General features: G+C 47.5%; 1 long non-coding RNA gene across 1 annotated transcript in view; it reads left to right on the top strand.

Moving 5' to 3' along the window:
• LOC150056522 (uncharacterized) overlaps nucleotides 1–26,372 on the top strand; it is a 30,458-nt gene extending 4,086 nt beyond the window's left edge. Inside the window, exons 2-3 of the long non-coding RNA XR_016537232.1 lie at nucleotides 25,280–25,359; nucleotides 26,192–26,372. This is a non-coding gene — a long non-coding RNA (uncharacterized LOC150056522). The remainder of the gene's footprint in view (nucleotides 1–25,279; nucleotides 25,360–26,191) is intronic.
• Nucleotides 26,373–26,740: the final 368 nt, after the last annotated feature.

The following is a 26,740-nucleotide window of genomic DNA, read 5'->3' as shown; positions in this document are numbered from 1 at the left end:
CCTGGGCAGGAAAGAGGAAAGTCCATGAGACTCTTCTTTCCTATTACCTGTCAAAAAAGCCAGAAGTGGAGCTGTGACTAGAGTAGGTAGAGTGGAGAGAGAGAGAGAGAGAGAGAGAGAGAGAGAGAGAGAGAGAGAGAGAGAGAGAGAGAGAGAGAGAGAGAGAGAGAGGGAGAGAGAGAGAGGAGGGCCTCAGCAAGGTGACCTCTCCCAGGCACGGGGAAGGGAATCTGTTCTGCACATCTCTCCTGGCATCTGTGTTCCTGGTGTCCCATGTCACTCTGATCTCAGTGTTTATTATTGTAAAGACATTTTTTATCTTGTTTCTGGATCCAGGTCTTGAAGCTTCTTCTCTGACCTCAAAGGACGTGAAGAATCTGGTACTGTCTTGCAGTCTGAACACTTGCATCTCAGGGTCAGCAAAGACCTGTGGCAGCACAGGGACTCAGTGTGCGCTGTACACATGTTCTGGGAGTGACAGCCGAGCTCACTCTTCCCTTGCAGCCTGTTCTCTCCTCTGGAAAGTGGGATCCTTGTGAAAGGACACAAGGGCTCCTAGGAGTCAGACCTGGGCCCCAAAGTGTGCCACCCAGCAGCTATGGGGGGGGGGTGTGAGTAGGGGAGGCTGGAGCCATCTCTTTAGTCTTCAGGTCCTTAAGCTAGTACAGCGTGAGGACAGGGTCCCCTTTCAGAGCCTGCCACTCCTAGGTGGAGGAAGAAAGAGCCAGGCAGGGAACAGAAAGAGCCTGAATGCGGAGGAGCAAGCCCAGTCAGGCCAGAGTCAAGATGGTGGCGAGAGACAACAGAACAAAGGGCTTCATGGACTGTGACTATATAAGAACTACATACAGGGGGGTATCTGAGGAAATGAGTGTCCAGTGGGGATTTCCCATATGGAACTATGTCATGTGGGGCTGCCAGTTTCTACTGTGACTTTTTCCAGTTGGCTAAAAGATTTGACTTTATTTTCTGTAGGGGCCTACACTCCATTTCCAAGCACTCAACCTCTCAGTTTCCCTTTCCGTGTGAGTGAGACAGAGAACGACGATAGACAAGAGCCCTACAGTCTATCCCATGACCCTTGACTCGACCATTATGGTAGCTCAAGTTCAGAGTTTCAAGGAGATCAGGACATGGCCATTTGAGCTTGTGTCTGGCAGAAAAGACAGGCTTAGTCTGGGGTATCACTTTCTTGAGTGACCAAAATCTGTAGTTCATGTCCATCAAATTCAGCGGTGGCGTTGGCCTGTGTCCGAGGAGTTCCCCTCTTCCATTTTGCACTCCCATCAGCACTGGGTGAGAGTTCCCATTGCTCCACACCCCACCAGCATTTGGTGCTATCGCTGCTTGGTATGTTTGCCATCCTGACCACCTGCACTGGTACCTCGATGCTCTAATCTTCCCTTCTCCAGTGCCACGGGGCTGCGCGTCCTTCTTCATGTCTATTTCCCACATCTGCATCTTTGGTAGTGGGTCACTCATTTTCATATTGTTAGAGTTCTTTGTATGTTTAAGTTAACCGTCTATTAAATGTGTCTTTTACAGATATTTTCTACTTCTATGGCTTAGCTTCGTCTCTTGACTGATTTATAGTTTCCTAGAAGAGAATTCAGTTCTTTTGGGGAAATTACCTTCTCACTTACATCTGTACCAATATAAAATTCTCTTTTTTGGCCCTCTCTACACTGAGGGGTGCACTCGCATTGGTTGAGTGCCTCGGTTCATTTCTTCTTCCTATCAATAGAACTGTCCTTCTTTGGAGAATTCAGAATGGTCTGGCGGTATTCACATATCCAGCCTGAGGGTGGCCAGGTTGGATTAATGCAATCAACGTGATTTCTTCCTCCTATGGATGTGGCAGAACTGCAGCTCCTCTTGCCTGTGCCACGGTGAGATCCAGAGCAAATCAGCCTGAGGATAAAGTTGACAGAGCAAGACAGAGCTGAGAGGGAGGCAGAAAAAGTAACTTGGAGCCCGAATCAAACCACACCTGAAGCCTTTATTAGTCTGGAGAGTTTTAGTTTTGCCCAGTAAAGTTCTGTTATTTTGCTTTAACTTTTTTTGAATGTGACCTTTTTATTTTAGTGGTTTCACTTATACATTGTATTATTTATAAAAGTTGAAGTAAAACGTATAGTGTACAAATTTTGTAGAGTTATTAAATATGCACTGCAAAGTATCATCAAATGGAAATTTAATTCTATTTAAGTTTAAAAGGATAAGAAATGGCTATGTGACTTTTTTTTAAAAAAATAACAAACAATGAAATGGCCCATAGAACAAAAGTAGAATTTTGGCTTTTGAAAGAAATCCAAAGCCTGTATGCTTTAACTTTCTTGATAATTAAGAAATAGTATTTTACTAGCTGGGCACCCGTGGCTCACGCCTGTAATCCTAGCTACTCAGGAGGCTGAGACCTGAGGGTCACAGTTGAAAGCCAGTCCAGGCGCTAAAGTCTATGAGACTCTTATCTCCAATTATTCACCAGAAAAATGGTAAGTAGCTCTTTGGCTCCAGTGGTAGACTGCTAGTCTTGAGCTAAAGAGCTCAGGGACAGAGCCCAGGCCCAAAGTTCAAGTCCTACAATCGACTGAAAAGAAAGAAAGAAAGAAGGAAAGGAAGAAAGAAAAAAAGAAAAAATATTTTACATTGAAAGTTTCCGACCTTATGAAAAGTTGGAATGAGGGGCCAGGAGCTAGCCTAGTGGTAGAGTGCTCACCTAGCATGCATGAAGCTCTGGGTTCTATTCCCTGGTATCACATACTCAGAAAAAGCTGGAAGTGGCACTGTGGCTCAAGTGGCAGAGCACTAACTAGACTGCCTCTTGAGCAAAAAGTGTCCAAGGACAGTGCTCAGGCCTTAAGTTCAAGCTCTAATAGGAATGACTCAAAAGAGCTCTGTACTAGTTTTCATTTAGATTATCCAACAGTTAACATTTTACTGTAATTCTCTCTCGCTCTTTCTCTCTCTTTCTCTCTCTCTCTCGCTCTCTCTCGCTCTCTCTCTCGCTCTTGCTCTCTCTCTCTCTCTCTGCTCTTGCATTCATTCCAGTGTGTGGAATGAATTTAGTTTCCTGAATTAGAGTGATCCCTCACACCACCCATTTAACCCACAGAGCTTACTGAATTTCAATAGTTCTCAAAGAGTTCTCTTTCTTTACGGGTCCAGGGCTAGCTCAGGGCACACACTGTCTTCTCCATCCCTGCCTGTGGAACAGGTCCTCATATTTCCACATGTCATTAAAACTCTCGGGAAAGAGGATGCCAGTGGCTCACGCCTATCATCCTAGCTACTCAGGAAGCTGAAATCTAGAGGATCACAGGTCAAAGTCAGCTTGGGAAGAATGGTTTTCAAGACTCTACCTCCAACTAACCAGTAAAAAGCGGGGATGGAGTGTGGTTAAAGTGACAGAGCACCGACTGAACAAGCAATCTGAACAAGTGAGATGCCCTGAGTTCAAACCTTGATACTAGCAAAAGAATATACAATTCCCCAGTGTTTTGAAGAGAATGAGCCTAGTCCTCGAAGGCTGATTGGACCTTCCAATGTTGGCTGACCCTCGCTGTCTGAAAGCAGTCAGGAGGAGTGTAGAAATCACAGTGTGCCTTCTCAGTGTGGCTGCACAGTGCCTTACACCTGAGATACCTGTGTCCTCCTGTGCACGGGCTGAGGTTCATCTGAACACACTCTGCTGTCTGCCATTATTACCTGTGTCTCCCATCTACTTCCATATGGCTCTGTGTCTGTCTGATTAAGAACCTGGGAGTACATGCAATGAAATGGATTCCATTCCACTCACTTGGGATTCTGTCGAGCCTTTCCTGTGCTCACGCTCTGTTTCTCCTCAAGAAGGAAGAAAACACACCCATTGTCTCCAGTGCAGCTACTTAGTGTCAGTTTACCACCTCTCCACCCATCTCCACAGCCTCCCAGCACTGCCCACAACCACCTGTCCTAAGGTCCAGCCCTGCCATTCTGCCTCTCTACCTCCTCAGATGTGGACTTTACCTTGCCTTGCCAATGGGACCATGGGAAAGCACTGATGTGCAGGGCCCAGTCCTTTCCTTAAGGCCATCTTAGGAGCATCCCTGTCACAGAGTAAACCTTCCTGCCTCTTCCTAGGGAGACTAGCAGTTGGGCCACTTATGAAAGCTATCCCAAGTAGAGAGCAGGCTAAGGCTTTTTGTTCAATGTGGGTCTGCTGTGAGGGTCTATACCATCCTCCTCCAATGAAGTACACTTCAGAGCACCATCCATATGTTCAGTTTCTGTTTCCTGAGTATGAGCCTTAGAAAGCTTTATAGCCAGGCATGGTGACACATGCCTATCACCATAGCATTCAGGAGCTTGAGGCTAGAGAATAAAGAATTTGAGGCCATACAGAGTGGGAGAAGATCTTCACCAACCAAACAACGGACAAAGGCCTCATATCTAAAATATATCAACAACTCAAAAAATTGAATCACTCCAAAACTAATCTCCAAAGTAACAACCATCCCATTAAAAATGGGCCAAAGACTTAAAGAGAGTCTTCTCTGAAGAAGAAACAAAAATGGCCTATAGACACATGAAGAAATGCTCAACATCTCTCGTCATAAAAGAAATGCAAATCAAAACAACTCTAAGATTCCACCTCACTCCAGTTAGAATGGCCAGGATCAGGAAAACGAATAATAACAGATGCTGGAAGGGATGTGGCCAGGAGGGATCACTACTACACTGTTGGTGGGAGTGCAAACTCGTTCAACCACTATGAAAAGCAATATGGCAGTGCCTCAAAAGACTAAACATAGAGCTCCACTATGACCCAGCAATTCCACTACTTGGCATTTACCCAACCATCCAGAAACAAGGACATACTAAATCCACCAGCACAACAATGTTCATTGCAGCACTATTCACCATAGCAAAGATATGGAACCAACCTAGATGTCCCTCAGTTGATGAGTGGATCAACAAGTTGTGGTATTTGTACACAATGGAATTCTATGCTGCTGTCAGAAAGAATGACATCGCCCCATTTGTTAGGAAATGGAAAGACTTAGAAAAAATCATATTAAGTGAAGTAAGCCAGACTCAAAGGAACTTAGGCTCAATGGTTTCCCTCATTTGTCATAACCAGTAGAAACCTTGGGCTCTCCTAGCAGAGATCTGCAATAGAGCAAAATCTTGATACATAAGGACATATAATGTGAAGCTAATTGAAAGGACCTCCAGGATATTGAAACAAAAGCCATATAATGAATGATTGTTGTCCTTAATGTACTATGTTGTCTCTCATCTCCTTTGCTGTCCCTTGGTTATCTCATATTGGTATAGTATTTCACTTTGTTATCTGATATATTGAATTTATTTGTATTTGGTTATTTGAAATTTGATAGGGAAGGGGGGGAAACCAAGACGGGTGGGGGGTGTGGGGGGGGGAGGGAAATGGGTACCAAGACATGTGAAAGGGTATCAATGTATGTGAATTAATGCACCTTCTATCTGGCAAATATCATGTAACCCTTTTACTAATTACAATAAAAAAAAAAAAGAATTTGAGGCCAGCCTGAGCTAATAGAGATACTCTGTCTCTAAAAAACAAAAAAAGCAAAAACCATGTTTATAAAGTTGCCTGAATACAAAACCATTCAGATTTATGCAATGCCCCCAACCCAACCTTACTGCTCTTTTCCCAGTACTTAATTTAATGATGATTATTCTCAGTGGATTGAACACTTTCAAGACATTTAGCATAATTATCATGGGCCTGCCTTCCTTCCTTCCTTCCTTCCTTCCTTCCTTCCTTCCTTCCTTCCTTCCTTCCTTCCTTCCTTGTCCTTCTTCTCTTCCCCTCCCTCCCTCGCTCCCTCCCTTCTCCCTCTCTCTCTCTCTCTCTCTCTCTCTCTCTCTCTCTCTCTCTCTCTCTCTCTCTCTCTCTCTCTCTCCCTCTCTCTCTTTCTCCATTGTGCTGTTTTGCTGTTACTGGGACTTGAACTCATATTGTTTGGCATATTTTGCTCAAGATTAGCACTCTACCATTTGCGCCTCACAGTTCTACCTCCATCTTTTTGGTAGTGGACTTCTCTGCTCAGGCTATCTTCAAACCTTGATCCTCAGACTTCAGCCTCCTGGATAGCTAGGATTACATCATGGGCCAACAGCACCCAGCTTCATACTTAGGTTTTGTTCATCTATTCACTTTGCAGTTCCCTTACACTAATACTCCATGAGCACTCCTTGAGGTCTGTAATGTTTTTAAGCCAGCTGGAGACTTGTCTGTGAGGTTATGAAGGAAATAATAATGGCTTTTCCAAGCCACACAGTCTCTGTGACACCAGCTTAATTTTCCATATCTGGAGGAAGCTCCCACAGACCACACAGAAGCAGAAGCATGGCTGTGCTCCACGGAAATCTCACCTGTGGATGGAGTCACCAGCTGTGGAGCATGCAGTGGGCACCATCAGCATGTCTTTTGTTTTGTTTTGTAATATTTTTTAAAATATGTGTGTGGGGCTGGGGGTGGAGCTCAGTTGGAGAGAAGTAGCCTAGCGTGTGCCTGCTCCATCCCCAGTGCCGTGAAAGAAAGAATACCAAAAATATTTCCTATGGAAACATTTAAAGGTGCAGAGAAGTAGAGAGAATAGTAAATGAGCCCGTGTGGCTGTCAGTGGGTTCCAGTGGTTATCACAACATGACTGACTCGTGGGTAGAGCAGAGCGCCCTTTGCTATCTGAGAAATCTCCCCTCAGCCCCGGGAGCCTCATCCTGGAAAGACAGCCAGTATGGTAGTCCTTGCTTATCTGTGCTGTTGCTGTCTACTATTTCTGTTACCAACCACAGTTAACTATGGTTCAATAATGTGACATAGAAAATTCCAGAAATAACTAATAAGATCTTTTGAGATGACTTTTGGCCACACACTATGTCTGTCTGTCTGTCTGTCTGTCTGTCTGTCTGTCTGTGTAAGTAGTTGGACTAAGCAGTTTCAATTCACCGTGTCAGTGAGGATATGGTCACCTTATCACCAGTGTCACCTCTTTCATCATTCTCCCCATCTCTCTCAACCCACTCATCCCTTCAAGTAACCTGGTTCCATTTTTACATATGTACATTGAATATTATGATTGTATTCACCCACCCTTCCTCTTTCCATTCATATGTCCCTCCCTCAGCCCCCACACAAGACATAATCCAGCTTTCTTTCCTTCTTCCCTCCCTCCCTCCCTCCCTCCCTCCCTCCCTCCCTCCTTCCCTCCTTCCCTTCCTTCCTTCCTTCCTTCCTTCCTTCCTTCCTTCCTTCCTTCCTTCCTTCCTTCCTTCCTTCCTTCCTTCTTTCCTTGTCAGTTGAGCAGCTGGAACTATAGGCCTGGGCATTCTCCCTGGGCACTGTCCCTGAGCTCTTCAACTCAAGGCTAATGCTCTACCACTTTGAGCTGCAGTGCTGTTTCTGGTTTTCTGGTGGTTAATTGGAGATAAAAGTCCTGCCTGGGCTGGCTTTGAACTGTGATCCTTGGATCTCAGCCTCCTGAGTAGCTAGGATTGCAGAATGAACTACCAGCTCCTAGTCTTTCTTTCTTTCTTTCTTTCTTTCTTTCTTTCTTTCTTTCTTTCTTTCTTTCTTTCTTTCTTTCTGCTTTTATTGGAGATAAGAGTCTCAAGGTCTTTCTTGCCATGGCTGCCTTAGAATTTCAATCCTCAGATCTCAGCTTCTTAAATACCTAGGATTACAAATGTGAGCCCCAGGCACTTGGCTATGTTACAAATTCTTAGTATTCATTTTGTTAAACTGCAAGTTTAGGTGTTCAAAGGAGTTATACCATTGGATTTCTCCCTTGCCTATCCTATATTTTAATCAATACATTTGTGTATGACCTTGTATATATTTACATATGTTTATAACTTAGGTCTAATTTCTATATACTAGAGAAAACGTGTCCTTTGCCTCTCTGAGCCTGACTTCCTTAAGTTGACATAGGTTTTTGCAAGTTTTGGCCATATTATTTTCTATTCTTTTTATTTTTTTTTCTGGACTTAAACTAAGTACCCGATGCTTTTTGCTCATTGGCTGGCACTCTACCAACTGAGCCATACCTCCACCTCCTTAACCACACTCTCAATTAACATGATGACTGCAGGCTGGTCCCAGGCTCTCTATCTATAACAGAAGGTTCTTGAATGCTTTCTTTATTTTTATATTACTTCAGTCTGGAATCTCTTAGCATGGCAGAGATCTTTCTACCTCTCTTTGGGCCTCCTTAGGCCTTTGGGCTTATTTTTAATTAACCAGCTGTGAACGTCAGGAATGTAAGTACTTTCAGGTCAAACAACAATGGTGCTGCCACTTTCCTCTGAGGCCCCAGCCTGCTCCCCTCCACGGTCACCTCCTCCCACCCCAGAGCAGGTGGCCAGCTCACTCACTGCAGGCCCTTCTCCTTGCTGGGCAGCCTGTGGTGGGTGAAAGCCCCTGTGGTTCAGCAGGCGGTTGGCTGGACAGTTCCCCAGGTGTTCCCAGGGAGCTGGGAAAGTGCCTGCTAAGCTGGGAAGAGGGTAGGCCTGTTTTCGCCAACAACAGAAGGGGAAGTAGGAGCCATTTGTATGGGAAAACAGCCCCTTTCACCTGAGTTTCCTCCTTCCCTCCAGCTCTGAGGGGCTTGAACCCTTCTAGCACACCAGGCTTCAGATGTTCTACTGTCTAGAAAGTGAGCCTGCCTGCCCTTGCTAGTCTTAAATAAACAAGCTCCCCAGGGGGCGATCCTCTGTCAAGAGGACAACTTGAACTCAGCTCTCAAACACTGAAAATGAAAAGATGGCACTAGCCACCTGACAAGTGCTTGGTTAAGTACACTCAATGGAGAAGGGAAGGCTACAGGCTAGGAAACTAGTCAGGCACCAGTGGCTCACACTTCTAAACATAGCTACTCAGAAAGCTGAGATTTGAGAATCGAGGTCCCACGCCAACCCAGGCAGGAAAGTCCAAGAGGCCCTTACGTCCAATTAACTATATAAAAGCCAGAACAAGAGCTACGGCTCAAGTGGTAAAGTTGTAGCCTTGAGTAAAAATCAGCTCAGGGACAATATCCAGGCCCAGAGTTCAAGCTCCAGGACTGAAAAAGAAAAGAAAAGAAAAAGCTGGACTCTCGCCAGGGACATGAGTCATATGAGTCAGTAGTGGATTACTGTGGCCTCTGTTTCCTTCAAGGACTTCACACACACACACACACACACACACACACACACGCACACACACACACCACCCCCAGTCTCTCCCTGTTATTCCAGAACTGAGGCTTGAACTCAGGGCCTCCTGCTTTTGCTTATCTTTTTTTGCTCAAGGCTAGCACTCTACTTAATTTGAGCCACAAATCTCCTTCTGGCTTTTTGCTCGTTACGTGGAGAGTGCTAGCCTTAAGACTTTCCTGCTCAGGCTGGCTTCTAACCATGGTCTTTAGAACTCTGCCTTCTAAGAGGCTAGGATTACAGGCCTGAGTCCCAGGTGGCCAGCATCAGTTTATGTGTAAAAGAGCTAGTAACAGCATCTCTCTTGCAGAGTAATTATGACAAAGGAGATGATGTAGGCAAAGTCATTTTCACAGGACTTGGCTCAGTATATTTTATTATGGTTTATTATTATTTACATTCATTTGCTTCTCTTACCCCAATCAGTCGTGGAGCAAATAGAAAAACTTAAATTACGCTCTGGTGGCCTATATTGGTAGAATGATCTGTTTCTTAAGTTACACATTAATTCAAGGTCTCATTAAGTAGCTTACTGCCTTGGGCAGCAGATTACTTATAAATAGTATAATATTTAGTGGCTCCTTAGCTTTGCAGTCAGACATTATTAATGGTGCATGACTTTGAACTGCACCCATCTGCTTACATATTCATACATTGAGTGATATATCAAGGTACACTCCTCTTCAAAGTTAGAGGTAGTATTATGTTTTTGTTTTGGAAAAAAAGTGAAAAATGAGAAAGAGAGACCAAAGTTTCTTTCCATCAGAGAACGAAGAGGAACGTATTGCAAGGGCTAGTCAACAGGTTCCAGTTCATTTCAACCTTGCCATGGCCAAAGTATCCTTCTAGAACACCTTTGGAAAGTGACATCAGTCCTGGTGGATAATCTGCTGAGCCTTTCACTTGGCCAAGAAAGGACTGATTTTTTTTCCAATAGCTTGTTCAGTGGTTGGGGGAAAGTAGGTGGGAAGCCAGCACAGTGACTCAGACTTAGCACAGCACTCCGTAGCTTCCTGGATTCCATTGCAGTGTGCAGTATGCCGTGCATGGGCAGCTGGGGAGGTGAGGGCAGAAACTGGGAAAGAGGCCAGATGTGGACCCCATGGGAACAATACCCGAGGGAATGCAACAGCCTAGCGGGGGTGATTTGAAGGTAGTCTCATTGTCCAAATTGCTGCCCAGCAAAACCTTTTCACATATCACAATTGGTGTGTGTATGTGTGTGTGTGTGTGTGTGTGTGTATGTGTGTGTGTGTGTGTGTGTGTGTGTGTGTGTGCTGGTCTTGGGGGGTAAGCCTCAGCACTGTCGCTGAGCTATTTTGCTAAAAGCTGGCACTCTACCACTTGAGCCATGGCTCTACTTGCAATTTTGGGGGAGTTCATTGGAGGTCAGAGTCTCATGGACATTCCTATCCTTGTTGGCTTCAAACCACAATTCTCAGATCTCAACTTACTAAACAGCTTGGATTATAGGCATTCGCCACAACACCCAGGCTCACATTTGGTTTTCTGACTAAACTTGAAGGAGTCCTGTCTGCTGAGTGTCCTGCAGTGATTAAGAAGACCAGGAAAACTCCCTGAGCCCTGAATCTTGCCCTTAGCCCCAGTCCTGCCCCTTTTACACATCCAGGAAGAGCTCCAGCACCTGCAGACACCCAGCAGCAGCCCCCACTCCAAGCCTGGGTTGCCCACAGAACGTTTGCTCGCTTTTGAGTCTAGATTCACTTCTGCTACCAAGAGAAGAAGTCTGGGGAAATCCTCCAGCTAGCAATCTGCTGCGTGGTTTGGGAGAGCGGAGCATGGGCCGTTCCTCATAGAGAAGCTGAAAACTGATTTCTGTCACATCTGCAGGGATGCCCCAGGCTTCTGAGAGAATACCCATACCACAGACAATTACAGCAGCAGAAGCCTTATAGACCACATGGCCAAACCTCCCCAAGGGGCAGAGAGCAGACAAGGGTTGTGGGGAGACCTGTGCCTACAACTGATGGTGAGAAAGTACCCGCATCCCCACCCTCATCTCCGATTCCTGCAGCCATCTCTTCTCCAGCACATGTCTTCTCTCTGTGTGTCACATGAGCAGACAGGAAGTGACTGAGCGAGGTCATGGCCCCTCACCTTCACACTGCCCAGAGTGCTCAATGCATTCATGGTGTGCCTTGATGATTCCTTAAGGCCTTTGCCGCAATTCTTCTAAAACAAGCCTGGCCTGAGCATGAGAGCTTGCCGGGATGGAGAGCTGTGACCAGTAAGGTGACCAGTAAGGCACTTGTGTGCCTGTGCCACACAAGTGGAATCACTTGTCCTGGGATATAGCTTCTGAACCCAAACACTGAAAGGCTGCTATGTATGCCAAAGTACCTGATGGTCCCCGGGGCACAAGAAGCTGGCTGAGGGCTAATGGGTCTCCATTCCCCTCAGTCGCCCAGCTCCTGTGGCTCCCAATTCCTCTTATCTACAGTCACTGGCCCTCGTAGGACAGGGACCCGAGGGTGCCAAGCCCCTAACAAACTCAGGTAGTAGAGCACTAGCCTTGAGAAAGCCCAAGGACAGTGCCCAGGCCCTGAGTTCAAGCCCAGGACTTGCCAAGAAAATTCTCTCTCTCTCTCTCTCTCTCTCTCTCTCTCTCTCTCTCTCTCTCTCTCTCTCTCTCTCTCTCTCTCTCTCTCTCTCTCTCTCTCTCTCTTCCCCCCTCCCTCCCTCCCCTTCCCCTCCCCCTCTTTCTGTCATCTGGACTTCACCCAGATGGCTAGGCACAGGCCTGCCACCCTCTCCTCAGGCTAGCACTTAGCCACTGGGCAGAGCCCAGATGGCTAGCCAGGTGACTGGCCTGTGGCCCCCTCCCCCAACTTGGGCTTAGGCTAGCCATTGGGCGGAGCCCAGATGGCTAACCAGGATACAAGCCTGTGCCCACTCCTCAGGTCAGTGCCTAGCCACCGGGCAGAGCCCAGATAGCTAGCCAGGCCAAAATCCTGCTGCCCTCTCCTCCGGCCAGTGCCTAGCCTAGCCACTGGGTGAAGTCCAGATGGCTAGCATGGCCACTGGCCTGCTGACCCCCCTTTCAGGCCAGCACCTAGACTAGCCAGCTGGCCTGGCTTCTACCCCTCAGTCCAGTGCCTAGCCATGTCACTGTCCAAAGACCAGGGATGTCCCTCCTCAGGCCAGCACCAGGCCCTGGGTAAAGCCCACATGGCTAACCTGGCAGCTGGCCTGCCATCCTTCCCCCTTCAGGCCAGTGCCCAGGCTAGCCACTGGGTGGGGCCCAAGGGGCCAGCCTGGCCGCTGGCCTGACATTCCTGTTTCCTTAGGTCAGCCCCTTGGCCAGCCACTGGGCGAGGCTTAGGTGACTAGTCCAGCAGCTGGCCTGTAGTCCCTCCCTCAGGCCAGCACCTAGCCATTGGGTAAAGCCCAGGTGTTTAGCCTGGCAGCTGGCCTACTTTCCCCACCTCAGGTCAGCACCTGGGCCCTGGACGAAGCCCTGGTGGCTAGCCTGGCAGCTGGCCTGCTGTCCTTCTCACAGCATAGCTGCTAGGCTCACCACTGGATGAAGCCCAGATAGCTAGCTAGGCAGGAATCCCTTTGGAAGCTTGCCAGAGCCCATGTCCTAGCCTTCTGCTGAAATTGAGAATGTCCTCCAGTGCCCAGGGTCCCTCAGAGGCAGGAAGCTTGAGTCAGGGAGACTGGGGACCTCAGAGATAGAGAATCCAGGCACCTGTGTACCCCATCACAGTTCTACAACACTGCAATCAGGGGTGGGAATCTACCCAGAGAGCCACAGAAGAGGCCTTGTCCCCCCCCCCACCCCCCACCACGCTGCTTGTTAGGGGAAATGGAGCAAATCAGATGGCCCAGTGTCCTAACTCCAGGACTCCGATGGCAGCATTTGAGTTTAGATGCAGAGCTAGGCTGGTGCCCTCCAGAGAAAAAGCATTAACAAGGCCCTTCCACATTGGAGGACAGAAGTATTGCCCCGGGTGTGAGGGGCGGGGAAGTGAGTGAACTTTGAGCTCTTTTATGAAAAGCTGTGGTGATAAAAAAAAAAAAATTGTCCCCTGGGAGAGTTCATAATCAGGGCCAGGAGTTTGGCCTAGTGGTTAAAGTGCTTGCCTAGCATGCACAAAGACCCGGGTTCGATTCCTCGGTACCACATACATAGAAAAAAGCCAGAAATGGTGCTGAGGCTCAAGTGGTAGAGCTCTAGCCTTGAGAAAGTCCAAGGACAGTGCTCAGGCCCTGAGCTCAAGCCCAGGACTGGCAAAAAAAAACCAAAACAAAACAAAAAAAAACAAAATGAGAGTTCATAATCAAAGGACAGGTAGAGGTGGAGAGGGTGCAAGGCATCTGTCATCCAGCCTCGGGCCAGATGGGGATGGGCTCTGCCCCTGCCTCCCCTGTCCCCAACCTCCACACAGGAAGCTGTCGATCCCTGCATCACCCATCCCACTCTACTTCCCACCTCCACTGGGAAGAGGGTCACACAGCAAGCCCACCAGCATGGATTTATCACCTTCACAGCCCCCTCCCATGTCCCAGTCCTGCACTTGGCTTCTGTCCCCACCAATGGTCTGATTCATAAAGCTTGCTCATGGATTCCATATCTGGCTGCCATCCGTGTCTAGAATCTTCTTCTCCTAGGTGAACATAATAGGGTCCTCTTAAAGTAAGCCAGTCAAACTCAGAACTGGCAGGGGTGGAAGGCTGGAGGTCGGGGGAATATCCCAAGGTGAGGTTCATTTATTACTGCCACCTGCTGGCCAGTCAGGTTTAGGGTCGCTCAGAGTGAAGAGGAAGGCAGATATTCTCTGTCAAGGCTACAGGCAGTGGAACATTTATCTTCTAGTCTTGCTTCTCCCACACCCGGGACTAGGGTTACAACACAATTCCCCTTCTGCAGTTGGGACTAACACCCCAAATTTCCCCTCTTCCTTCCATCATCAAATCCATCTCAGATGCTATGGGTTTGTTGAAAGGTCATTGTTAACTCGTGTGAAGGAATTTCGTCTGGTGCTGATATGACTACCTTGACCCAGGCCATTTGGGAAAAAAATATCCAAAGAAATGATCTTCTGATGGTGGGATTTTCAGGCTCTGCATCAGTGCTTCACAAAAGCAGAATGGGGGAGCTCTGAGTCACCCCCCAAATAGTCACTCCAATGCCCAGCTGTACCATGTTTATCATCTTAGGATGTCGGAATGAAACACAGCGTTAGTGACTTGGTCACTGTCCAGGTATATTTGTCTATGGAGAACAGACTAGAATCTCTTCCCCAAAGGCTTGTGTAAATTCCTGAATGGGAAGTGATGCGGGAAGAGTAGGAGTCAAGTCGCAGAGAAGTTTTACCTGCCCCCAAATTGTCCCTTATTCCCTCTCAAAGGGGATTCAAGGCTAGGCAAGAGAAAGCATTGTAGGGACAGAGAAGCACTCTTTGCCTCCTCTTACTTACTGTCTGTCCAGAGTTGTTGTCTGTCCATACCTACTGCCTTATTGCCCCAGTTCATGGCTCCTCACCAAGAGGTGAACCTCAAGGAATTTTACCCCATTTCCTATCTCCATATATCTCTGGCCTGCATGATAGGCAATGCCTCTAACTCCATTTCCCCTTTTCAAGTTCACTAATACCATTGTACATGGATGTAATCTTATGTTTCAATCCTTCTCCTTTCTTTTTCTTTCTTTCTTTCTTTCTTTCTTTCTTTCTTTCTTTCTTTCTTCCTTTCCTTCCTTCCTTCCTTCTTTCTTTCTTTCTTTCTTTCTTTTTCCTTCCTTCCTTCCTTTCTTCCTTCCTTCCTTCCTTCTTCCTTCCTCCTCCTCATCCTCCTCCTCTTTCTTTCTTTCTTTCTTTCTTTCTTTCTTTCTTTCTCCTTCCTTCCTTCCTTCCTTCCTTCCTTCCTCCTCCTCCTCCTCCTCTTTCTTTCTTTCTTTCTTTCTTTCTTTCTTTCTTTCTTTCTTTTCTTTTTCTTTCTTTCTTTCTTTCTTTCTCCTTCCTTCCTTCCTTCCTTCCTTTCTCTTCTTTCTTCTTTCTTTCTTTCTTTCTTTCTTTCTTTCTTTCTTTCTTCTTTCTTTCTTTCTCCTTCCTTCCTTCCTTCCTTCCTTCCTTCCTTTCTTCTTTCTTTCTTTCTTTCTTTCTTTCTTTCTTTCTTTCTTTCTTTCTTTCCCTTCTAGTTTTTTTTGGATGTGTACTATAGTCAGGGCATGAACTTGGGGCTTGGACATTTCATTGATCAAGGCTTGGGCTCTACCACTTGAGCCACACACAGCTCAATTTCCAGTTTTCTATGATTTAAATTGGAGATGAGAGTCTCAGGGACTTTCCTGCCCAGGTTGGCTTGGAATTTTGATCCTCAGATCTCAGCTTCCTAAGTAACTAGTATTACAGCTGTTAGCCCCCAACATCCAGCTCAGACGAGTTTCTTTGTTGCCTCTCCTTCCAGAGAGGACATATATCGTCTAGAACTCTAGTTTTGTCCAGTTTTCTTGTGGTCCTCTCTATCTACTCCTGTATCCTGAGGGCTCTTTTGGTCCTTGCTGTCCTCATAGTCCTGTTTATGAAATTTGTCCTCTCCTTCCCACCCCCCCCCCCCGCCCGCCCTACCCCGACCTGGCTAGCTTCTTCCACAGGCCTCTAGAGTTTCTGGCAAAGCTTGCAACCTCCTCCTGTTCACAGATGCTTAGTGCCTTCCAGCTCTTCCCAACTACTGCAATAGGTCAGTTTGGGAGTGTTTAGGAACCGCACAACCTGACTAGAAAGCTGACTGAGAGGGCCATGCTGTACCGTGGTGGCATCAAGGGATTTCAATGAAGACAATTCTAGGATTCTAGTCACCATCAGATGCCCCTAGGGACAACCAGAAAGCTGCTCGGGCCTGGCTGTGAAAACCAGGGTTTGTTGTTGTGGTTTTTGTTGTAACTTGGACTGCAAACACTGCCACCATTCCTCTCACTGGAGTCATTTCCACACAGCCCAGAATCATTTTCTTTCTTTTATAATTTTATTTTTGTCTTGTTTTTCTTTGCTGAGCTTTTCTGTATTGTTGTTCTTTATTCTAGATTATACCTCTGCTCTGGTCATCAAATTTGTATCAATTTTATGTTCCTTTTAGTTAATCCTATGAAGCCACAATGGTTATTTATTTGTATGGTTAGTTAGTTGGGAGTTTGTTATTTAAACACAAGGTTTGACTGTATTGCCCAGGTTAGTCTTGAACTTCTGGGCTCAAGCAACTTTTCTGCTTCAGCTTTCCAAATCGCTGAGACTATGGACATGTACTACCAAACCTGCATTTTGATTTCTCTTTTACTCTGTCTTTCAGGATCCTGGGAATGGGTTTCTTCTTTATGTGTAACAAACATTTCTTGGTCCAAAAAGAAACAAAACCTTGCGGTTATTGTTCTGAAATACTGGATAGAAATGCCGTGTCACGGAGAGTTTGTATGCCCTGCACGCTGCTGGTGCCAGTGTAGAAGGGGTTGGGAGCCCATGAGGAGTGGGCAGGGGGCACGGCTGCGGCCCCGTGATCTGCTGTCCTCCTCCACTTGGATGAGTGGAGTGGGAACAGGATGAAGGTAGCACACGACCGCCTCTCCCACATCCCCGCTCCTCTTCCACGGAGCTCACCTTTCTAGATCTGGAGGCAGCCATGGAGAATCCACGCAGGACCCGTGCCTTGATTTTCCTTTATTGGCTATTAGGAGGCATCTCTCCATCCCCTAGCCGGACTCCCCTTCCTCCATCTTCCCATTCTCCTTCTTTCTCTTCCCTCTTCTCTGCCTCAGTTTCCTCTTTGCAGAGTTCTGAGCAGCAGAACAACTGTGAGTTAATGTTGTGGGCCAGATGCGTGGCCCCCTGCCTGGTCTGTAGCTCCTGGAGTGAAAGATGCTGCTGTTCCTCCACTGGTTTGAGCAGGCTCGCCACTGATTTGCACCAACCTTTCCTTTTGCTGTTCATGAGCTGCTTCTGAGCAATGACCCCTGCTTGGCCTCCCCATCTCCTGGCTGGCCCTGAAACACTCACCTTTCTCTTAAGTGAATGGGCGGACACAGAGTAAGGGCCCCAGCGAGGCTACTGCTTCCAGACAGAGCTTCAGATGAGACCTGTGCCCCTACCAGCTTCTCTTCCTGCCTCACACTTTATCACACCACCAGGCAGGTCCTCGCCAGCCTCTGTCTGTCTCCTTAGCAAGCCTAGGATCCTTCTTCCCAGGAGAGACCACACTCCTGCTGTATTGAATGGGCCAGGTGGGTTGCCCAGCCTGGCCTGCTTGGACTTTGGCCTCTGGAAACCCTAGATGAACCTGTCACAGCCTGGATTGATGTCACAGCCTCTGGCCCACGCACCCCTGGAGACGGAGTCATAGGATGGGTAGAAGACATCTGGTGGAGTGGAGGTCTGATTGATCCTAGGGACCCCTTGGTGGGGCTGCTGGTGGGGGCAGGAGTTCAGCAATCACCTGCAGATGGCATGGCTACTGCCCTGTCCAAGCTCAGGAAGGGAGCTTGTCAGGTCCTGGTCTGTGTCTGTCTGTCTGACTAAGAGTCTGCCTTCCTGGCCCCTGCAGCTATACCCTGAGGGTGCAGTGTGTTTCCTGTCCCTGATGATAGCAGCCATCTGTTTCACTGGAAATGATTTTCTCGGCTGTGGGAGATGCCACTGTACCTGGCCACCTGGTCACCGTGGCCACCTGGCATGGTGTTTTGTTTGTTTGTATGGCCCTGGGGCTTGAACTCAGGTCCTAGGCACTGTCCCTGAGCTTTTATTGGTCAAGGCTTGTGCTCTACCACTTGAGCCACAGCATCACTTCTAGCTATTCAGAAGACTGAGACCTGAGGGTCAAGGTTCAAAGCCAGCCTGGGTAGGAAAATTTGTGAGACTCTTACTCTTAACCTCCCATTAACCTCCAGAAGGCTGGAAGTGGAGCTATGACTCTAGTGGTAGAGCACTAGACTTGAGTGATCAAGCTAAAGGACAGCACTCAGGCCTTGGGTTCAAATCCTATTACCAGCACCAAAAAACAAAAACATGTTGTCCGGAGGAGGTGGAGTGGGGGACATGTTTTGAACAGTTTCACTCATGCAATTTGAGAAATTTGTTAAAAAGGATTTCCTGCGAGTGTCCATATCCATTGCTTTGCTGAGCCACCTGCACACATGGGCTACTTCCTGCTTGCACGTGGGGTCAGTTCTAAGAAGTCTCTTCCGGGTCACCCCTGAGTGCTGAGGCAGGTTGATGGCTTGCCACCTTGACAGCCACTGTGGGTCATAGCTCACACGCGCCTCCCTCCCCGTGATTTGGAGCCCCACTCATCATTCGTTGAAGTGTCAAGGATTTCCTTCCTGGAGGAAATTAACTTGCATTTTACACTTTCCACCTATAGAAATTTAATCATCCGCCAGTTCTTGGCTTGACACAGAGTCAGCTGCGCCCCATTCCTTTCTGTAAATTATGGCCTTCCCTGAAGATCGGGGCGGGGGGGGCGATGAGTGGAAAGGGGGGCTTTGCCATTCACAGGGCAGGGTTCTTCTGAACACACCTATGAACACCAGCCTGAGCCAGGGGGCTCTGTAGGGGAGATGGCAGCTCAGTAGAGCAGAGGGACTCGAGTGTGCCGTTTTCTACAATCTATGTTCTGAGGAATCTGGGCCCCAAGCCTGCTGTGCAGGGTTGTGTTGCGGGAAAAGTGAGCAAATGCGCTGGGCACTGCCAAGTGTTCAATCATTGTTGACATCACTTTAGAAGGATGCCTTCAGCCAGGCACCGGTGGCTCTCTGCCTATAATCCTAGCTAAGTGGGAGGCTGGGATCTTAGAATTGCATTTGGAAGCCAGCCACGACGGGAAAGTCTGTGAGACTCACCAAAAAGCAGGAAGTAGCTGTACTCAAGTGGTAGAGAGCCTTCCTTGAGCAAAGAAGCTCAGAATCAGAGCCCAGGCCTTAAGGTCATGGAGCAGGACTGGTGTGTGTATGCACACACACACACACACGCACACACACAGATGATTCAGTGGTCAGTAGTCCTTTCAGACAAATGTAGCTGCCTGCAGCTGCTTGCTGCTCTGGCCTCTCTTCTCAGTCACTTCTCATCCAGCAATCACAAGAACTTCCATCAAGCAAGCTCTGCCCCAGGATCCTCTCCTCCAACCTGGTCCCAGCTTCTCCATTCTCTTATGCCCACTTCCTAGAACTGTCTACCTCCCAGTGCTGTTCTTTGATGAAACCTCTTAGTCTTTACTCTCGGTTCCTTCTACCTGCACATGCTTTCCTGTTTCATGCAACCTTTGTTTTGGTACTTCAAGGTCTCACTTTGGTATCGCCTCTTCTGCAAGGGGACTCTGCTTGAGTCCCCAAATGCCACTCCTCTCTCCTCACACACCTGTTTTGTACCCTAGTTGTTGTGTCTATGAAGATTCCTATGCAGAGACCTAACCCAGAATGTGATGGGGTCAGAAGGTGGGGCCTATAGGAGTGCTTAGGTCACAGAGGGGAACCCTTATACAGAAGATAGAACCCCAGGGGCTAGCAGTACCACAAGCTACTTAGGAGGCTGAAATCAAGTCAGTGAAACTCTTATCTCCAAATGAACTAGCAAAAAGTATGCCAGGAGGTATGGCTTAAGTGGTAGAGTGCCAGTCAAGCAAGTGAGCCAAACACGTTTAAGGACTTGTGTTCAAACCCTGATACCAAAAATAAAATCAAAGTAAGGAAGGAAGAGGAGGAGGGAGAGATGGAGGAAGGGAGGGAGAAAGGGAAGTAGGGAGGGAGGGAGGAGGAGAGGGGGGGAAGATAGAAAGAAAAAGAAAAGGACCTCAGACAGCTTCCATATCGGTCCTTCTGGCAAGAAACTACCATCTGCTAGGATTTGGTGGTATGAGTCACCAGATCCTACTCAAGAGGCTGAGATTTAAGAATTCTAGTTTGAAGCCAGCCCTGGCAGGAATATTTGTGAGACTCTCATCTCCAAGTAACCATGAAAGATTTGGAAGTGTAGCTGTAGTTCAAATGGTGGAGCACTAGCCTTGAGCAAAAAAGCTCAGGGACAGCTCCTAGGGCCTGAATTCAATCCCTAAGACTGGCATCAAAAAGAAAAAGAAAGGAAGAAAAAAAGAGAGGAAACAAGCAAGCAAGCACACATCACCTACAGACTATAAAATAGGCATTACTGGATGCCAAATCTATTGGCACCCTGACCTTGGAGATCCAGTCTCTAAAACTGTAAGAGGTAAAGGAGCAAATACCCACTGTGCATGTCAGCCCATCGATGGTGTGTGGTGTGTGTTTTGTTACAGCAGCTGAACAGACTGCGACAATCTCTATATCACACTGGACTGGTCATGCAGAAAGGTTCTGCTTCTCAGCTGGCTCAGAGAGGCAGGCCTGAGGTCTGCCTTCCTCCTGGTATTGGAAGGCAGAGGCCCAGGCACCTCCTGGGGTGGAGGGGGATGCTCAGAGAGTCACAGGGGAAACAAGTATCTCTCATGTGACTCATTCCAGACTCTGAACCATGCTAGTATGCAAACACCTGAGAGTGGGTACATGGGAGGGGCCATTACCTCTGCAGAAGCATGAGCGATCCCTTTCCAGGTATCAGGTACACCTCTTCCAGGGAGCCAGGACAGTTTCCATTGTGGTTCCAGCACTGGATCATAAAGCAGTCAGCATTAGGGCTCCAAGCACAAGAAAGAGGATCCTATCACCCTACAGACCCACAGTTGCAGCCCAAGCTCACCAGTGTCTTTTGCCCTGAGTGCAAGCTCAGCCTCCTGTTGTCTGCACCCAACCTGTCAGAGTGTTCAAGTGTCACCTGTCTCCTAAGAATGCCCCCTTCCCAAGTCTAGCACCTTGCCCTGGAATGGCTTTGTTTAACCAGATCTCTGCCTGTCCTCAGGTATGGCCCAGGCAAAGGGAGAGGGAAAGACGAGATGGGGTACTAGGTATTATTGGTCATCAATTAGGGGTTGATTTCTTCAAAAGCATAGTGCATCTGGTCCCCCCAAATCTATGTTCCATGCTCCACCTCTTATTCCTTGGCGAATCCTGCCATCTGGGCTAATTTCCTCCTACCAGCAGGTTAGCCGGGTAGGCCTCCCCTTTCACTCCAAGCCCATGGAGCCATTTGTGTCTACTGACTTATGGAGACCTCAAACTTGATTTGTTCTAACCCAGTGCCTAGGTAAATAAGGTGTGAGACACAGGTGTTCTGTCCAGTTTTATGACAGCCATATTTTAAATGTGAAAATGAAAATGGAGGCCAGAAGCATAGTCTAGTGATAAGAGTGCTTGCCTAGCATGCACGAAGTCCTGGGTTCGATTCCTCGGTACCACAGAAAAGGCTGCAAGTGCTGCTCAAAAAGTAGAGTTCTAGCCTTGAGAATGCCAAAGGACAGTGCCCAAGTCCTGAGTTCAAGCCCCAGGAGTGGCAAAAAAAAGAAAGAAGAAAATGGTAAAAACAATTTATTTTATACTGAACAAGAATATCCAAAATGTGATATTTAACATGCAGCTAACATAAGCAGTTGTCAAGGAAGTCATCTCTTCATGGGTGTTTCCCCATGTTGAGCTCATGTGTGGGAGCTCACATGCCACCATCCCCTGGGCCCTGGCTTTGCTGACAGCCCAGACCTGACCTCCCAGAAACTCTCCTCCACCTCCCAGCCATCGCGCAGCCACCACCACTCCAGGACACAAGAAGACAGCCTCTCTAACTGTAGTGGGAGGAACTCACACTAGGTGGCGCTAGTCATCCACTCTGCTTCTGACCTCTTTACAGATGCCCTTTCCACTTCACATTCTCCCAGAACCCCAAACTCCTGAGGCACTGGACCCCCTTGAAACTCCCTATATCACAGGTCCCCCAATCCTTGCTTCCTTAAACCCCAACCCATCCTCTGACCCTCCAAATGTGTGATTCCCAAATCCTGAAGCCATCTCACACTTCCAAACCCTTAAGGCTGATCCCAGAAAGCCCCAAACATTAAACCTCCAAGCCCCCTCACCTTCATTTAGGCCCCTGGAGCTGACATCTCCAGTGTCCCAGACCTCTAGACTCCCACACTATCCACTGCCCTCTCACCTCCATCTTCACACCACTCTGGATTCTAAGATGCCTTCGAACCACCAGATCCTCCAAGATGTCCGCCCCACCTCACCCCAGTCTCCTAGGCTCACAAACCATAAGACCTGTGGATGGCATATGGCTGCCCTCAACCCAGGCTTTATGCCTCCCCAGAACACTAGACCTCCAGATCTCCTAGTCAGTCCCCAGACCTCCTGACTGACCACTCCCCTGCAGGCACTGGATGTCAGGAGCCCTGATGCTGGTAGCCTGTGAGCTGGAAATGGGGGTCCTTCATCCACCTGGCAAGAGCCATGATATTGAGGACCATGGATGAAACCCCATCCTATCTAGTGTGTAAACCAGACCCTGGAGAGTGGAAAACACTCACTCCAGCTTCCCAGCCTGAGAGAAACTGAGACCCAGAGCTGCGATTCAGGGACTCGTGTCTGGTACAGCAGTGCCTGATGCCTGGTATACAGTAAGGGCTCAACAACAAATGCTGGCAATTGGTAATGTTACTGCAACTCTAGCAGCTAGATCCCGTCCCCCTAGGCCTGGCTCCTGCCCAAGCTGACCTCTTCAAGGCCCAATATGGGACCATTCTATCTTCCTGGGGCTGAACAATCAGAGCACCTCCCAATTTAGCAACAGCTGCAAATTTAATTAACAAGCTGTTTATCTTCCTGGCTGAGCGATTAATAAAGGTGTCAGGCAGAACAAGGCCCTACACAGCTCCCTGCAGTGCCCTGAAAATCCCCCCCCCCCACACTTCTGCTTCCAGGGGACTGAACATTCATCAGAGGGACAGGGAGGGGTGTGAACATGTGGACCAGAGGAGGGAGAAAAGGGAAGAGATGAGTCATTAGCTGGGGTTTGCTGCCTTCTGGGGGTGAAAAAGCTTGGGACTGTGGAATCAAAGGACACCACCACCTATGTTATCAGTGCTTCTTTCTTACACAGCCCCACAAGCATGACTGAGCCACAGTCTCCCATGGCTCAAGGGTTCTGTTTGTTCTAGAAGTCCCTGAGGTGACAGAACAGATCCTGGTTGTCACAACATGGACATATTGGTCCTGATGCTTAAGGAATGATCCAGACACGCTCATCTAGTGCCACACGTACATTTTACAGGCAAGGAAACTGAGGCACAAGGAAGTGAGCTGTGACTTGCCTAAGGTTAGAAGATAATCTTACCTAAGCTAGAAGACCATCAGGACTCCATGTCACCAGGTTCTATCTGAATGGATGAGCCTGCCTACACCCTCGTCCCAAACCCAGCCTGTATATAAACATCCGAAGAGACATCTGATACGGATGCTTATTTTTTATTATGGATTTCAGGGAGCTAGACACCGGGGATGGAAAGAGGTACTTGAGAGCCAATGGCTTGAGGATCACATGAAAGCCTGGCCTGAATGAACTTTCATCCTGGGCTGTTCCAAAGACACCTGTGTGTCTCAGGCAGCCCAGTGAGGGCAAGATATATACTCAGCCTGACTACAGGAGAAAGCCTAAGCACACTTTTCACACTGTGGGACACTTCTAACCATGCTCTTTTCAGACCCAGCAGCCTCTCTTCTAAGCTCTCAGGCTAAGGATGTTGCTGATACTACCCAGAAAAGATCAACCCGAGGAAATCAATCAGCCACCACCAATAGATCAGCACACATGGCCACAGCCTCTGTCTATGCTCTTGCTTCTCTTTCAACCTTGAGAAGTCTTTCATGCTCAGTCCTAATACCACAAGTTGTGCATGTTTCAGGGTGCCGGGGATTGAACTCAGAGCCTCACATGTGCTCTGCATCTTGAGTTTTACCACCAATCCTTTTGTTTTCTGATAAGATCTTATCCTAACTTTAAATTAAAAGAAATGTTTTTTTCTGGTTGTGGATCTTGAATTTGGGGACTGGGTGTATTCCTGAGCTACTTTTACTCAAGGCTAGTACTCTCTACTTGAGCCACAACTCCACTCACTTCTGGCTTTTATTTTCCTGGTTGTTATTGGAGCTAAGAGTCTCATAGACTTTCCTCCCAGGGCTGGTTTTAAACCATCACCTTCAAATCCCAACCTCCAGATTAGCTAGGATTATAGGCACAAACAACTAGCATCCGTTGTGCTGGTGTAACCAGGTGTAAGACTGTGATCCTCCTATTTCTGCCTCCTGAGTAGCTGGGATTACAGGCAGGGGCAAACATGCCTCTGAACTCTACTTGTCTTCTATCCTTAGGTAAGTTCATAGTCCATTTCTCTTAGTGTACCCGTGAGCTGATAGATCCCAAGGTCATGTTTACATGACATCTTTCTTGGTCTCTCCTAGAACTTCCTGTTGGTAAATGTAGACTGGTATGTATGTGACTTCTCCTTTTGCATGTTTATATAAACACAACTTTAGTTGAGACCTGGCCAGCAGACTCTTGTCAACCTGTGATCACCTGTCCCCGTCGGCTGTAACTACCAGTTTCACATGGCTTTGGCTAACTTCACACAATACATATGGACAGTTGAGTGAAACTGTCCAGTACCTACACCCATGGACCGCAGAAATTCAGGGAAAGTGAACACTATGGAAATCACTGGACTGGTGAGGTGGGGACAGCTCGGTCCCTAAGCTTGTGGTTCTGCGGTGAAGGTTGAGATGTTCCTTAGGAGATCTGTTAGCATGGGTACAAACTGCATCTCAGTATTGGCTTCCCTGCTCCCTGCACAAGTCCTTGCTGAAAGCTTTCACTGTTAGTGAACCCAAGCAAGGACACAAGCAGAGTTGCTCAAACACACCTTGAAAAAACACTACTACCCGGCTGGTGATGAGCTGCCAGCCTGCAGCGGTTTGCTTTTCCAGCTTGTCAGCTCAAGTCCCACTGTTTGGTGTGATAATCTCAGCCCCAGTCTGCACACTTGGGTCCAGTGCCCCCTGCTTTCAGGCTCAGGTCCTGCAGGGAAGACCAAATTCTAGACCCACCTAAATGTTTCCCTCTCCCTTGCTCCCTCCCTTTTTTTCCACCTCCAGTTCCACTCAGCATCTGCTTCCCAGACCACCAAACGAAAGTCATGGCTTTCCATGGCATGGAAGGAGAGTGAATTTGCCAGGTGAGTGAATCAAGTTGGAGCGAGAATTCAGATTAAGGTGGGGTGGGGTTAGCTGAAGACAATATTTCTTTTTTACTTTAAAATGTTTATTCTTTAAAAAATTAGTTGCTTTTTATACAGCTATACAAAGTTCTTAATGTTTCTTTGGCAATGGAATATAATGGAATTTTACAACTATATATATAAAAAAGTTACCTTTGCCTAAGAAACAGTATTTACTGTGTATACATAGTTGACTGACAAAAGTCTCTACCACCCAGCACCCTAATTAATCAATGAAATAAGCTACGTCATTGTAGGATCTAGAAAGATGCACACACATACACACACACATGCACACAAGCATGCAGGCACACAACCTTCTGTGGCTCCAAACACAGTATCATGGCCTTGTCTATGAGCAACTTGCAATAATTGCCAAATACAACTCAGTGATAAGAGAAATCCTTTCAGTGATGGAAGACAAAAACAAAAACTTGTAAGTCCCACTGAAGTACAGCTTTAGTTTAACTATATATAAAAAGTTACTTAACGTTTTGCTGTTCCAAATATATTTAACGCTCATTTTTAAAAAAGATGAGCCCCTCATCCCCACCCCCCCAAAAAAGGAACTGAATTTTATCTTTGAAATTAAGCAGAAAATAAACAAAACCCAGTGCTAGTGACAAATTTACAGCAAATTCACTTCTTCATTCGTCACAAAGACAGAGATCAATTTTCAGGACCATGAAGAGCTAGAAATTCACCCATTTTCGAAGATTTCTTTGTAGACTATGCAGCAACTTTGTTGTCTTTCCTATATTCAAAATCTGCAAATGCTTGGCCTCCACAGCCTTCTCTGAATCCACCATGAAATCCTCGAGGGGCAGTAAAGGTCCTTCCTCTGCCACTACCACACCCGCTGCCACCACAGAAACCAAGACCTCCTCTGCCTCTGCAGCCTCCACAGCCACAGTTTGGACAAAGTGGGATTCCAAATTGAAAACAATATTTAAATAGTTCATGCCCTAATATTCTGGCTGTGTCCTGGAAGGTGGGAGGTTGGCCAGGTGGCATTTGGGATGTAACAGTGGAGGGAGGCACGGAGGAATGCTGGGGATCAGGGGGTGGGGGTGGGGGCTCTGTATACACCTGTGTATATATGCACAGAAGTTTCCAGGCTGTCTTTGATCTGCCTGAGGGTACGGGAGACGTGTCCTGTCACAGTAGACACTGTGATTGTTGTGATTGTATTTGCCTGGATCATAAGGTGAGCTGGGTCCTATTATCTTCCCAAGGGGCCATGTGTGTCATGAATGAGGGAGCCTCTCAAAAGGATGCTCTCTTCTACTCTCTTGTCTTAGTTCTTTTCAGTACCCTGCCCTGGTGCTGTTGTGGCTGG

Source organism: Megascapheus bottae, chromosome 12 (assembly GCF_031878675.1).
Source record: "Megascapheus bottae isolate mThoBot1 chromosome 12, mThoBot2.hap1, whole genome shotgun sequence".
NCBI lineage: Eukaryota > Metazoa > Chordata > Mammalia > Rodentia > Geomyidae > Megascapheus > Megascapheus bottae.
Note: the sequence above shows the minus strand (reverse complement) of the source record. Positions and strands in the feature narration are given on the sequence as shown.